Source organism: Gorilla gorilla, chromosome 7 (genome assembly GCF_029281585.2).
Source record: "Gorilla gorilla gorilla isolate KB3781 chromosome 7, NHGRI_mGorGor1-v2.1_pri, whole genome shotgun sequence".
Taxonomy (NCBI): domain Eukaryota; kingdom Metazoa; phylum Chordata; class Mammalia; order Primates; family Hominidae; genus Gorilla; species Gorilla gorilla.
The window spans coordinates 16917558-16931715 of NC_073231.2; the positions used below are offsets into that span (position 1 = coordinate 16917558).

Genomic DNA, 14158 nt, shown 5'->3' on the forward strand with positions numbered 1-14158 from the left:
TTCCATAATATTTTATGAGAAATTCAAGTAAAGTAATACCAAAATTAGTCTTTTTTTTTAACTTAGCACATATTTATAGAGTGTGTGCTAACTGGTAGGCACTGTTTATACACTGGAGATACAACAGTGAACAAAACCAAGTTCCCGCCCTCCTCTCACTATAGAGAGAGGGAAAGATAGAAGATAAACAAATACAAGTATATGCAATAACATTTGGTAACAATGTCATGAAGGAAATTATAGCAGCATAAAAAATAAGGAGTAATGAAAGACAGATGTGTTATTTTATAGTATAGTATTGGCTTTATTTTTTCCTTTTTTGTTTTTGTTTTTGAGATGGAGTCCTGCTCTGTTGCCCAGGTTGGAGTGCAGTGGCTCGATCTCATGTCACTGCAACCTCCACCTCCCAGGTTTAAGTGATTCTCCTGCCTCAGCCTCCTGAGTAGCTGGAATTACAGGCGCCTGCTACCATGCCTGGCTAATTTTTGTATTTTTAGTAGAGATGGGGTTTCGTCATGTTGGCCAGGCTGGTCTCAAACTTCTGACCTCAGGTGATCCACTCGCCTTGATCTCCCAAAGTGCTGGGATTACAGGCGTGAGCCTCTGTGCCCGGCCTATTTTTTCCTTTGATTTTCAGTTGACACACAATTGTACATATTTATGGAATACAGAGTGATATTTTGATACATGTATACAATGTGTAATGATGAAATGTATAAAGATAAAAATAACAAACACCTCCAACGTTCATCATTTGTTTGTGTTATGGACATTTAAAATCCTCTCTTCTAGCTTTTTGAAAACATGAACTAAATTATTGTTAACCATATTTGCCCAACAGTGCTACAGAATACTAGAACTTATTTCTCCTATCTAGCAGTACAATGTAACTTTGTATTCATTAACCTCTTTCCCTATCCTCTCCCTCCTCCTATCATTCCCAGCTTCTAATGACTACAATTCTTCTTTCCACTTTTATAAGCTCAGTATTTCTTGGCTCTCGTATATGAGTGAGAACATGGGGTGTTTATTTTTCTGTGCCTGACGTATTTCACTTAACATGATATCCTCCAGGCTCATCCATGTTACCGCAAATAACAAAATTTCATTGTTTTTTATGGCTGAATAGTATTTCATTGTGTATATATTCCACATTTATCCTTTCATCTTTTGACGGACATTTAGGTTGATTCCATATCCTGGCTATGGTGAAGAGCGCTGCAAAAAATCATGGGAATAAAGTTTTCCCTTCGATATAGAGGTTTCCTTTCCTTTAGATTAATTCCCAGCAGTGAGAACACTGGATTCTATGGTTGTCCTATTTTCAGTTTTTTGAAAAACCTCCATACTGTTTTCCATAATGGCTATACTAATTTACATTCCCACCAACAGTGTATGAATTCCCTTTTCTCTGCATCCTTGCCAGCATTTGTTATTTTTTGTCTTTTTGATTATAGCCATTCTAACTGGGGTAAGATGATATATGGGTATGATTTTGATTTGCATTTCCCTGAAGATTGGTGATGTTGAGCATTTTTTTTCACATATTTGTTGGCTGTTTGTATGTCTTCTTTTGAAAAATATCTCGTACCTATAATCCCAGCTACTCCGGAGGCTGAGGCAGTAGAATCGCTTGAACCCAGGAAGCGGAAGTTGTGGTAAGTGGAGATTGTGCCAATGCACTCCAGCCTGGGCGACAGAGCAAGACTCCATCTCAAAATATATATATATACATATATATGTATACATATATATACACATATATATACGTATATATACACATATACGTATATATATGTGTATATATACGTGTATATATATATTAATATATTCAGCTCCTTTACCTATTTTTAAATTGGATTATTTGTTTTCTGTGGGGTTTTTTACCTTTTTTTTAAGTTTCTTGTACATTCTGGATATTAGTCCCTCGTTAGATGACTAGTTTCTGAATATTTTCTCCCATTCTGTAGGTTGTCTCTTCACTCTACTGATTGTTTCCTCTGCTGTGCAGAAGCTTTTGGGTTTTATATAGTCTCATTTGTCTTCTTTTGTTTGTTTTTGATGCCTGTTTGTTTTAAGTCTTACCCGTAAAATCTTGCAATGTCCTGAAGCATTTCCTTTATGTTTTCTTCTAGTGGTCTTACAGGTTTGGGTCTTCTGCATTAGTCGTTAATCCATTTTGAGTTGATTTTTGTATGTGGTGAGATATAGGGGTCTAGTTTTATTCTTCTGCATATAGATATTCATTTTTTCCAGCACTATGTATTGACAGGGTGTCCTTCATCCAATGTAAGTTCTTGCCACCTTTGATGAAAATGTATTGGCTGTAACTGCATACATTTATGTTTATGTTCTCTATTCTATTCCATTGGTCTATGTGTCTGTTTTTTTATATCAATACCATGCTCTTTTGGTTACTATAGTTTCGTATGTATTTTGAAGTCAGACAGTATGATGCCTTCAGCCTTGTTCTTTTTGCAAAGGATTGCTTTGGCTATTTAGGGTGTGTGTGTGTGTGTGTGTGTGTGTGTGTGTGTGTGTGTGCACACGCATGTGTGTGTGATTCCATACAAATTTTAGGATTTTTTTCTATTTTGGTGAAAAATGTCATTAGTGTTTTGATTGGGATTCCACTGAATCTGTAGATTGCTTTGGATAGTATGGTCATTTTAACAGTACTAACTCTTCCAATCCATGATTATGGTATGTCTTTCCGTTTTTGTGTATGTATCCTCTTCAATTTCTTTATCAGTGTCTCACAGTTTTCATTGTAGATATATTTCACATTTATTCCTAGGCATTTTACTTTTCTCGTCATAAATGAGATTGCTTTCTTAATTTACTTTTCAGCCAGTTCATTCTTAGTGTGTAGAATTGTTGCTAATCTTTGCATGCTGACTTTGCAGCCTGCATCTTTACTAGATTTTTCTAACAGTTCTAAGAGTTTTTTGGTGGCGTCTTAGGTTTTCCTATATATAAGATCACGTTGTCTGCAAAGAAGGACAATTTTACTTCCTCTTTTTCAATCTGGATGCCCTTTATGTACTTTTTTTTTTTTTTTTTTTTTTTTTTTTTTTTTTTGCCTAAGTGCCGTGGCTAGGACTTACAGTACCATGTTGAATAACAGCAGTGAAAGGCAATTTTGTCTTGCCCTAGTTCTTAGAGGAAAGGCTTTCAGCCTTTCTGTATTCAGTATAGTAGCTGTGAGTTTGTCATATACAGCCTTTATTTTATTGAGGTATGTTCCTTCTATACATAATGTTTGTAGAGTTTTTATCATGAAAGATGTTGAATTTTATCAAATTATTTTTCTGCATTTATTGAGATTATCATATATTTTTTGTCCTTTATTCTGTTGATGTGTAGAATTACAAGTACTGATTTGCATTTGTTGAACCATCTTCGCATCACTGGGATAAATCCTACTGGGTCATGATGTATAATCTCATTGTGTTGTTAGGTTCAGATTGTCAGTATTTTGTTGAGGATTTTTGCATCTATGTTTTCTTTATTTGTTGTGTCCTGGTCTGGTTTTGTTATCAGGGTAGTGGTGGCCTCATAAAATGAGTTAGGAAGAATTCCCTCTTCTTCAATTTTTTGAAATAGTTTGAAAAGAATTGTTGCTAATTCTTCTTTAAATGTTTGGTAGAATTTAGCAGTAAAGCCATCTGCTCCTGGGCTTTTCTTTGTTAGGAGGCATTTTACTACTGATTCAACCTTGTTACTTTGGTCTGTTATTGGTGTGTTCAGGTTTTCTGTTTCTTCCTAGTTCTGTCTTGGTAGGTTATGTCTGTCCAGGAATTTATCAATTTTTTTCTGAAATTTCCTAAATTTGATAGGATTTCTATTTTTTATATTTGTTGAGATTTGTTTTGTGGCATAAAATATGATCCATCCTAGAGAATGTTTCATGTGCTGATGAGAAGAATGCATATTCTATAACTGTTGGATACAATGTTCTGTAGACGTCTGTTTGGTCATTTAGTCTATAGTGCAGTTTAATTCTATGTTTCTTGATCGATTTTCTGCTTACATGATCTGTTCAATGATGAAAGTGGGATATTAAAGTCCCCAACTATTATTGTATTGGTAAGTATCTCTCTTTATCTCTAATAATGTTTGCTTTTAATATGTAGGTGATCCTGTGTTGGGTGCATATTCATTTACAATTGTTATATCCTCTTGCTGAATTGATCCCTTTATCATAACTTAATGATCTTCTTTGTCTCTTTCTATTTATTTTTTTGACTTATAGTCTATTTAGTCTGATATAAGTTTAGGTGCTCCCACACACTTTTGATTTCCGTTTGTGTGGAATACCTTTTTCTAACCCTTTACTTTCAGTCTGTGTGTGTCTTTACAGGTGAAGTGCATTTCTTGTATATAGGTGGGTCTTCCGTTTTTAAATCCATTCAGTGAGTCTGTATCTCTTAAATAGGAGATTTAAATGGTTTACATTCATGATTGTTATTGATAGGTGAGGACTTACTCCTTTTATTTGGTTAGTTGATTTCTGATTGTCTCATATATCCTTTGTGGCCTTTTTCCTCTCTTGTTTATCTTTGCAATTTGGTGGTTTTCTGTAGTGATAACCTTTTATTCCTTTCTCCTTCTCACTTGTGTATCTGTTCTACCAGTGAGTTTTACGCTTTCACATTTTTTTTTTTTTTTTGATGGTAGATACCATCTTTTAGCTTCTGTTTGTACGACTTCCTTACGCATTTGTTATAGGACTAGTCTAGTGGTGATAAATTCCCTCACATTTTGCTTCTCTGGGAAAGACTTGATTTGTAGCTTTATTCCTGAATTATAGCTTTGCTCAGTTTAGTGTTCTTGACTAGCAGTTTTCTTCTTTCAGCACTTTGAGTCTATCATCCCATTTTCTCTGGCCTGTAAGGTTTCTGCTGAGAAATCTGATATTAGTCTGATGGGGATTCCCTTATGTGTGACTTGATGCTTTTTTTCTTGCTATTTTTAGAATTCTCTCTTTACTTTTTAACGTTTGACAATTTGACAATAATGTGCCTTGGAGATGACATTTTTGGGTTAAATCTATTTGGGAATGTTTAAACTTCCTCTATCTGCATTTCTATAACTCTTCCAAGACTTCAGAAGTTTTCTGCTATTTTTTAATTAAATAGGCTTTTTATGCCTTTTCTCATCTTTTCTACTTCTGGAGCACTCATAATTTGAATATTTGTTCCCTTGATGTTGTCCTATATGTCACATAGGCTTTCTTTATTCCTTTTTATTCTTTTTGTTTATTTGTTTGACTGGGTTATTTTAAAAGACCTGTCTTCAAGTACAGAAATTCTTTCTTCTGCTTGATCTAGTTTAATACTGAAGCATTCAATTATATTTTTTATTTTATCATTGAATTCTTCAGTTCTAGGATTTCTGTTTGGTTCTTTTTAATAATATCTATCTGATATGGTTTGGATCTGTGTCCTTACCCAAATCTCATGTCAAACTATAATCCCCCATGCTAGAGGTTGGCCTGGTGGGAGGTGATTGGATCATGGGGACAGTTTCTCATGGTTTAACACCATCCCCTTTGGTATTGTCATGATGAGAGTGGGTTATCACAAGATCTGGTTCTTTAAAAGTGTGTAGTATCTCCCCCTCTTTCTTCCTCCTGCTCCAGACATGCGAAGTGCTTGCTCCCCCTCTGCCTTCTGCCATATTTGTAAGTTTCCTGAGGCCTCCCCAAAGGCCAAGCAGATGCCACCATTATGTATCCTATACAGCCTGTGGAGCTGTGAGCCAATTAAATTTCTTTTCTTTATCAATTACCCAGTCTCAGGTATTTCTTTGTAGCAGCACAAGAATGGACTAATACACTATCTCTTCGAACTTTTCCATTCCCGTCATGAATTCTTTTTTAAAATTTCTTTGTTTTGTTTGTATTCTTATGCCTCACTGTTTCCTTAAGAAAATAATATTTTAATCATTAATATTATCTATCAATTCATTAATATTTTCATTAACATCAATACTATTTTATTATTAATACAACTATATTAATAATATTTTGAAATTCTTTTTAAGAATTTTATGTTTTTTTTCTTTAGGATCTGTCACTGGATAATTACTATGTTCCTTTGGTGGTGTCATGTTCCTGGCTTGTTCATGTTTTTTGTGTGCATACACTGATATCTACACATCTGGTGTAATAGTCACTTCTTCCAGTTTTATGCAGTAGTTTTCATAGTGAAAGACTTTTTCCTGCAGATATATCTATACTGTCAGTTGGGTAGAGCACATTAGGTTTGGTTGCAGTGGGTAGCATAGTGTAGTTCCTATATGATTTCTTTGACTGTATCATTGTCAGTGGTTTCTGTGAGTTTCTTAGTAGCTTAGGTTACAGTTGTTTATGAAGGCTGTGGTGAGACTTTTCTGGAGCCTGGGTGCTAGATGGGCTGGTTCTCAGGACCCTGGATTGTGCACATGAGCACAGACTATGGCAGCAGTGAGCCCTGGTAAGGATCACTTCCAGGGTCCATTAGCAGCACGTGCAAGTGCCAGTGGTGGATTGGCTTTTGAGTCTCTCGGAGGCACACTCGGGTCTGTGGCAGCCCTGCTGCTGGAGGTGGCAAGGTAATTGTTGGTGGTGGCAGCCCCTGGCAGGTGATTCTCAGGCTTTGGGGAGTACAAGCTTCAGCTCCATAAATCCTAGGGGCAGCCTCCCTAATATGCAAGACCACCTGTTTCCCAGAGTGTAGGGCACTGTGTGGGCTTGGGTCTCTGGCATGCAGCCACACTGCTGGGTCCAGCTGGTGTCATGATGCTGCAGCCCTCTAAGTGGATACGAGGGGAATGTTGGCTGGGCCTCAGGGATGTGGAAATGTAGGGGTTCTTGGACCCCAGGGAAGGATGTAGCCTGGTGTTTGTTCCATTCTTAAAATGGTGTCATGTGGCAGCAGCCTGTGTTCTGTAGGGTGAGTGGAACCCAGTGTGAATTCCCTCTTCAGGACAATGTAATCACATGGACTCAAAGCAGCTCCCTTTACTAAGTACTGGGCTTTTGAGGCCCGAGTGGCTTTCCTGTCACTACGATTGCAGGTGTGTGTTATGGGAATGTGGACTGTTGGAGATCTCTTGCAAAGGGAATCCTCACAATGGGTAACCCCTCCTGGCTCTGGCCAGCTGCTTTGCTGCCCTCTCTAGGCTATCATCTTGAGTTTCCCTCCTCAGAGGGTCCCTGTCACTTCCCTGCTGAATTCTAGTGTTCTCCCTTACATACTCTATTCAACATACTGTACTCACCATTTTGGTCCTTCTTTGAAGAGGAGATTAGTGCTGGACACCTCTAGTCAACTGTCTTAATCACATAGGGTGGTATTGTTCTGCCTTTTATATTCTTGCAAAAAGTGGTATATGATGCTGGGCTCAGTGGCTCACACCTGTAATCCTAGCAATTTGGGGGGGCCAAGGTGGGAGGATTGCTTGAGCACAGGAGTTCAAGGGCAGCCTGGGCAACATGGTGAAACCCTGTCTCTACAAAAAATACAAAAATTAGCCAGGTATAGGTGGCATGCCCCTGTAGCCCAGCTACTTGGGAGACTAAGGTGGGAGGACGGCTTGAGCCCAGGAGGTAGAGTTTGCAGTGAGCTGAAATTGTACACTGCACTCCAGCCTGGGCAACAGAGCAAGGCTCTGTCTCAAAAAAAAAAAAAAAAGTGGTATAGGGAAGAGAACTATTTGCAGCTCTATTAGACATTCATAGTCTTTTGATTCTTAATAGGAATTGACCATATGACAGAACCTACAAACTCAAAATTAGTTATTGATGCTTATATGGCACCTGTATTTTAATTTTAATACCATGGCTAAAACGAAAGTAAGCAAGAGGGATCCCCAGGTGTAGAAGATAAATCTTGAGTATTTAGAAAAAAATTCTTTTGGGCTTCTTTTGTGGTGATTTTAAACCATTTTTATTTATGTTGGTGCCAAGTCTTACCACCTAGTAAAAAGCAAATTGCCCCACCCAGGCCTATTGAATCAGAATCCTTGTTTCAACAAGGCCTCCAGGTGATTCTGATAAATACTAACATTTGGAAACAATTGCCATAAAGACTAGCACAGTGAGTATCCTCAGAGCACTGGTATTATCTTTGGATTCTCACAACAGTGGTCGATTCTGACATTTAAGTATCTTCTGATCAAATAGTTTTAATATTAAGTGTGCCAATATTAAAAAAAATCATATCTCTGAAAACAATTTTCTAAATTCAATCAGTTCAAACATAGAAAAAACTTCACAGAACAGACTAAATCATTACATTGCTCTTTAAAGAAAACATGCAAAATGCCAACACAAGAAATGTATGAAAGTGAAGGGTTCTGGTTGAGTGATGGTGGGAGACCTTAAGTCTTACATCTTGACAAACCCTACTCCCGGACCTAAATTTGGACCCTTCTTTGTGACAGCCTCTGGGATGCCTCTCTGGAGGTTCCACAAGATGCACTTTGAAAATCATTAACTCTTGGATTAGTCACCTGACCCTTAATTATATACTGCCTTGCCTTGTATCTTCTTATAGTTTCGTTCTGTGTTGTTTTATTATTGCCTTTGATTACTTACTTTTTGCCTGCTTGTGGTCTGAGCCCCTTCATGTAGGAGACAGGAGAAAAAGCCACAAAGCCCTGAATGTCTTATGAATTGTAAAGAGGTACAGATAGCAGTCATATACTCAACCAATATAGCCAGCAAGCTAGACAGGAACTACAGGCAGGGGCTCTGTGTGCAGTATATTTCCTGTATTTTCCATAGTTTCTCAACCATATGGAAGAAGGAATACAACTGGCTTTAAGAAGACATAGCCCAGAAAGATGACAGAGTTAACAGCTATTTATCTGGTTCTTGACTTTAATAAAAAATCACTTAGGACCACTATTTTTCTCCTATGGACCCCATATTTAGGAAGATTTTCTCCATGAGACTAACTATAGTATGCTAAGTAATACATTAGTTTTTCCCATTTTACTTAATAGATCATGTATTCTCAATGGAAGCAAAAATTGGTTCTTGTGGTATAAGTAAATACATCTTACTCTTTTTTTTTTTTTTTTTTTGAGACTGAGTTTCACTCTTGTTGCCCGGGCTGGACTGCAAAGGCGTGATCTCGGCTCACTGCAATCTCCGCCTCCCGGGTTCAAGCCATTCTCCTGCCTCAGCCTCCCTAGTAGCTGGAATTACAGGTGCCCACAACCAGGCCCAGCTGATTTCTTGGATTTTTAGTAGAGATGGGGTTTCATTATGTTGGCCAGGCTGGTCTCGAACTCCTGACCTCAGGCGATCCACCTGCCTCGACCTCCCAAAGTGCTGGGATTACAAACGTGAGCCACTGTGCTGGGCCCATCTTACTCTTTTATACATAAAGCACAGTGCATCTATTGTACTAAAATTTCAAGGCAGTCATTAAAAAAAAGTCTAAAAGAATTCTTAGGGGAAAAAGGTAATGATACACTCATATAAATGACTTCCAATTAGAACTTTTGATTTATATGAACTTACCAGTGTTCTCACACTGAGTTGGAATTTCAGTCAAAACAAAATAACATCATATTTCAGTCTGTGGGTAAATGTAATTGTTCATTCATCAGTGAACACTTTGCTTGCCAGTAGTGCTGAAAGCATGGAAGAAAAAAGAACAACTGAAAAACTACTGCAATAGTCCAAGTAAGAAATGGTGGAGACTGGACTAGGATGTTCAGATTTGAGATGTATTTTAAAATATGCCTTCTGAAAAAAATTCAAAACAGCTCAATGCCCTCATAATAAAAGATTCTACGTTGGGAAATACTGTACGATGCCAAAGTTCTAGGCCTTATTTCAGGGGGATCTTTGCCTGTTTGTATACATGTTCCAAAAAAATTCTTCCTGGCATCATCATTCTTTAGGCTGGCAGAGAAAAACAAATCAGCAAATCTCACATTTTCCTTTATGGGAAAATTTTGTTTGTAGTTGGACCTAATTTCTATTCGGGTAAGGAGTGGCTCTTATTCAAAGACAAGCTTTGTATATTTTGTTACACAAATGACCTTTATTTTTGAAGCTGTCAACAACATTTTCATAATTGCAAATGGTCTAGATTGATTAACCTGCTATATTTTGCAGATTTTACAGTGCATTTGTATTTGCACTGCTAAAAAATTACATAATGAGCATCAATAAGTCTTCCCATGCAATTTTTAGCTCACTCCTGGCATTGATCAACTGTTATGCTTAGTGTGGTGTAAATTTCTTCCTGATAAACCCAACTTTGGCCCTGGGCTCTATTTTTCCAACGGCTATTAATCAACTTTGCAAGCTGCTTTAGATTCTTTTTGGAGATAGGATGTCATAAATAAGTAAAAGTAATCATTGTTTCATCCAGGAAGTAAAGAAGTGCAAGCTAGAATACGTGCAAGACAGCATGGTTGGGTCATATGTGTGCAGATGAGAAAAGACCAATTCTCCTCTGTGGTTACATGGGTCATATTGCCTGTATATCACTCTCTTCTGCAGTCTACCAAGCGTTATAAACAGCATGTGATCCATGGGTCTGCTATCAAAACAAATACATTTCACGAGATGTGAAGCATCATTTATCTTGAGCAATGACTTGAGATTATTACTTAGGGTTTAGATGGAATGTTTTCTTAATGGGCCAACGTCTTTTGCAAAAAATAGGACTTACAGAGGAACACATAACAAGACTTTTTATTTATTTTTTTGAGATAAGGTGTCTGTTGCCCAGGCTGGAGTGCAGTGGCATGATCACAGGTCACTGCAGCCTCAACCTCCTGAGCTCAAGTGATCCTCCTACCTCAGCCCCCTGAGTAATCCCAGCCTCCTGAGCTGCATTGCCCAATGTTCTCCCCATGTTGCCCAGGCTGGTCTCCAACTCCTGAACTCAAGTGATCCTCCCCGCTCTGCCACTCAAACTGCTAGGATTACAAGCATGAACCACCGCACTGGCCCAACAAGTCTTTTTAAACAGAGACTTAAACTGGTTTCCTCATTCCTCAAGTCCAAATAAATTATATTGCTAAGTAATATGTATATAATATATGTTGAGGAAGTATTTGTACTCTATATTAAAGATATCGTTTGCTATGTCTTTGTGTGAATTCAAATATATTTTAAAATATTTATAAAGGAAGAAAAATTTGGCTCATCTTACACCTCAGATAGAAAAATTATCTGGCAGTCCTGAGACTGGGAATGGTTATAAAATGTTTAATGACCTATAGACCAGAAGATAAAAAGCTAACAGCCAACTTACATTAAAAGTACTGCAGCGAGTACATCATAGGAAAAGAGCCGTGTCTCTCCCATTCTCCCTGGGAGTGTAGGGGACTGGAGATTTAGGGGACGAATTATGCATGTAAGGGTAAACTCACTTGAGCTCATGCTGCTCAAGAGAAAGTCTCCTGAAAAGAAGCCAGCAGGGCAGTTTCTTCTTGCATGTAAAGAATTGTGGTGGATGCGATTATGTTTATGATCTTTGGGTAAGGACATGGAGTAAAGAAACGTACAGGGGAAGATGGGATACTCCAAGATTTTGGTATACTCTTCGTATTAGTCTGTTTTCATGCTGCTGATAAAGACATACCCAAAACTGGGCAATTTACAAAAGAAAGAGTTTGGCCGGGTGCGGTGGCTCACGCCTGTAATCCCAGCACTTTGGGAGGCCGAGGCGGGTGGATCACGAGGTCAGGAAATCGAGACCATCCTGGCTAACATGGTGAAACTCTGTTTCTACTAAAAATACAAAAAAATTAGGGTGTGGTGGCGGGTGCCTGTAGTCCCAGCTACTCAGGAGACTGAGGCAGGAAAATGGCGTGAACCCAGCAGGCGGAGCATGCAGTGAGCCGAGATCGCGCCACTGCACTCCAGCCTGGGTGACAGAGCAAGATTCTGCTCTGCTCAAAAAAAAAAGAGTTTTACTGGACTTATGGTTCCACATGACTGGGGAGGCCTCACAATCATGGCAGAAGGCAAGGAGGAGCAAGTCACATCTTAGGTGGGTGGCTTCAGGCAAAGAGAGAGAGCGTGTGCAGAGAAACTCCTGTTTATAAAACCTTCAGATCTCCTGAGACCCATTCAGTATCACGAGAACAGCACAGGAAATACCCAACCCCATGATTCAATCATCTCCCACTGGTCCCTTCCACAACAAGTGGAAATTATGGGAGCTACAAGATGAGATTTGGGTTGGGACACAGAGCCAAACCATATTACTCCTGTTATGGCAACTAAAAACAGAAGGCAAAATGCTTTCTGGCCACAAAAAGAAGAAATCCCTAAATCTTAAGTTTTAACTGCATGTCTAGTACTTAAAATCATGTGAGGGGTTTTACATGGGATAGCCCTAGAATCTGTGGCGTGTAACTATTTTATTTACAAACGAAGTATTTGAATTAGGAAGCAATCACCATAATATTTCACAATAATGTAATATATGCATGGGTTGTAATTTAAGAATTTCAAAAGAATATGTTAATAAGTAATCAAACCACCTCATAGTTCAAATTTTAAAATACAGTTTTCAAAAACTAAATAAAATAACCTTTTCTAAAGCAGCGTGTGTTGGTATAAAACAAAATAAAATTGTCATTAAGGTCAAAGGATAAAACAAGCCCAATATTCAGATTTTTTTTTAGACCTCAGAGAGCTAAAGACTTTTTTTGAAGACTTCCAACATCCAGACTTCCAGTGTTTGCAAATCAGCTATTCTGTGCACAGTCCAAGATGTGGCGCCATTTATAATAGCTGAAAACTTAATGTAAGTATTAATTAAACTTGAAGCTCTAAAAATAAAAAAAGTACACTAAAAGCTGTTTTAAAGTCAGCAAGGCCAAGTATTTGCTTAGAGATCTTCTTTTTTAACTCTTGCTCTTAAGTAAATCTTGATAACTATTTGTGGTTCTCCATATCTTTACATGGAAAAAGAATGCATTTTGCTGGAGAAAAACAAAAATAATGGTCTAGATTTATGACTGATTTCTCTCAACTATCTTCCTCAGTAACACCTTAATCTAAGAATATTTGGTAAAATAATATCCCAGTTCTAGAGAAAGTTGCTAGAATTACAAACATGTCATAGGAAACAGATATTTCAGTTTTAGCATGCATATTGTAACATTTCAGGCTGCCTTCTTTCCATCAAGATCTGAGCACTAAGTTTCTTTCTGAGTGAAGAATCAAATGAAGCAGATGGGAGGTGATGATAATATTATACTATTTATTATCAGATTTGGTGGCTGTTTTATGGTTATATAAAAGAATACTTTGGTTTGGGGAAAGGCTGAAGTATTTAGAGTTAATAAGGTTTCGTAACTACAATTTACTCAAATGGTTCAAGGGAAAAAAAGCAACAAAGAAAGAGAGAATGACAAATCAAATGTCATAAAATGTTAACCACTGGGTGAGGAAATGAGGAGTCTTGTATTATATTCACAACATTGCTGTGAGTTTGAAATTTTTTCAAAATAAAAGTAGAACAAATGAAAAAGGACACAGTGAGTTTGAAGGGCCTCCAACTGTCCAAATTTACGACTATTCAAAACAATAATGACTGTAATTGATTGTAATCCAATGAATAAGTAAGAATTCATGAGTCCACATGATACTATAAAAACAAGAAAGAAAAAGATAGTGGCCAGAGGCTACTATTATGCCAACAACTTACTCTGAAATGTTTTAGTGAAAAAATTAAGCACTTATCCTGTCTTTCTGAGAATAATTATACTCATTCCCAGTTGTATATTAGTCTGTTCTCACATTGCTATAAAGAAATACCTGAGACTGGGTAATTTATAAAGAAGGGAGGTTTAATTGGCTCATAGTTCTGCAAGCTGTATAGAAAGCATGGTGGTGTCAGCTTCTGGAGTGACCTCAGGAAAGTTACAATCATGGTGAAGGTGAAGAAGAAGCAGGCACTTCACATGGCCAGAGCAGGAGGAAGAGAGAGAGATAGAGGAAGTGCTACACACTTTTAAACAACCAGATCTCACAATAACTCACTATCATGAGAAGAGCACCGAGGGGATGGTGCTAATCCATTCAGGAAGGACTCAACCCCATGATCCAGTCACCTCCCACCAGGCCCAACTCCAACATCGGGGATTACATTTCAACATGAGATTTGGGTGGGAACACAGATTCAAA

General features: G+C 37.8%; 1 long non-coding RNA gene across 1 annotated transcript in view; it reads right to left on the reverse strand.

The window, feature by feature from the left end:
• Nucleotides 1-14158, reverse strand: part of LOC109028009 (uncharacterized) — a 46002-nt gene that overhangs the window by 13056 nt on the left and 18788 nt on the right. The window contains exon 2 of the long non-coding RNA XR_002007061.3: nt 9518-9630. This is a non-coding gene — a long non-coding RNA (uncharacterized lncRNA). The remainder of the gene's footprint in view (nt 1-9517; nt 9631-14158) is intronic.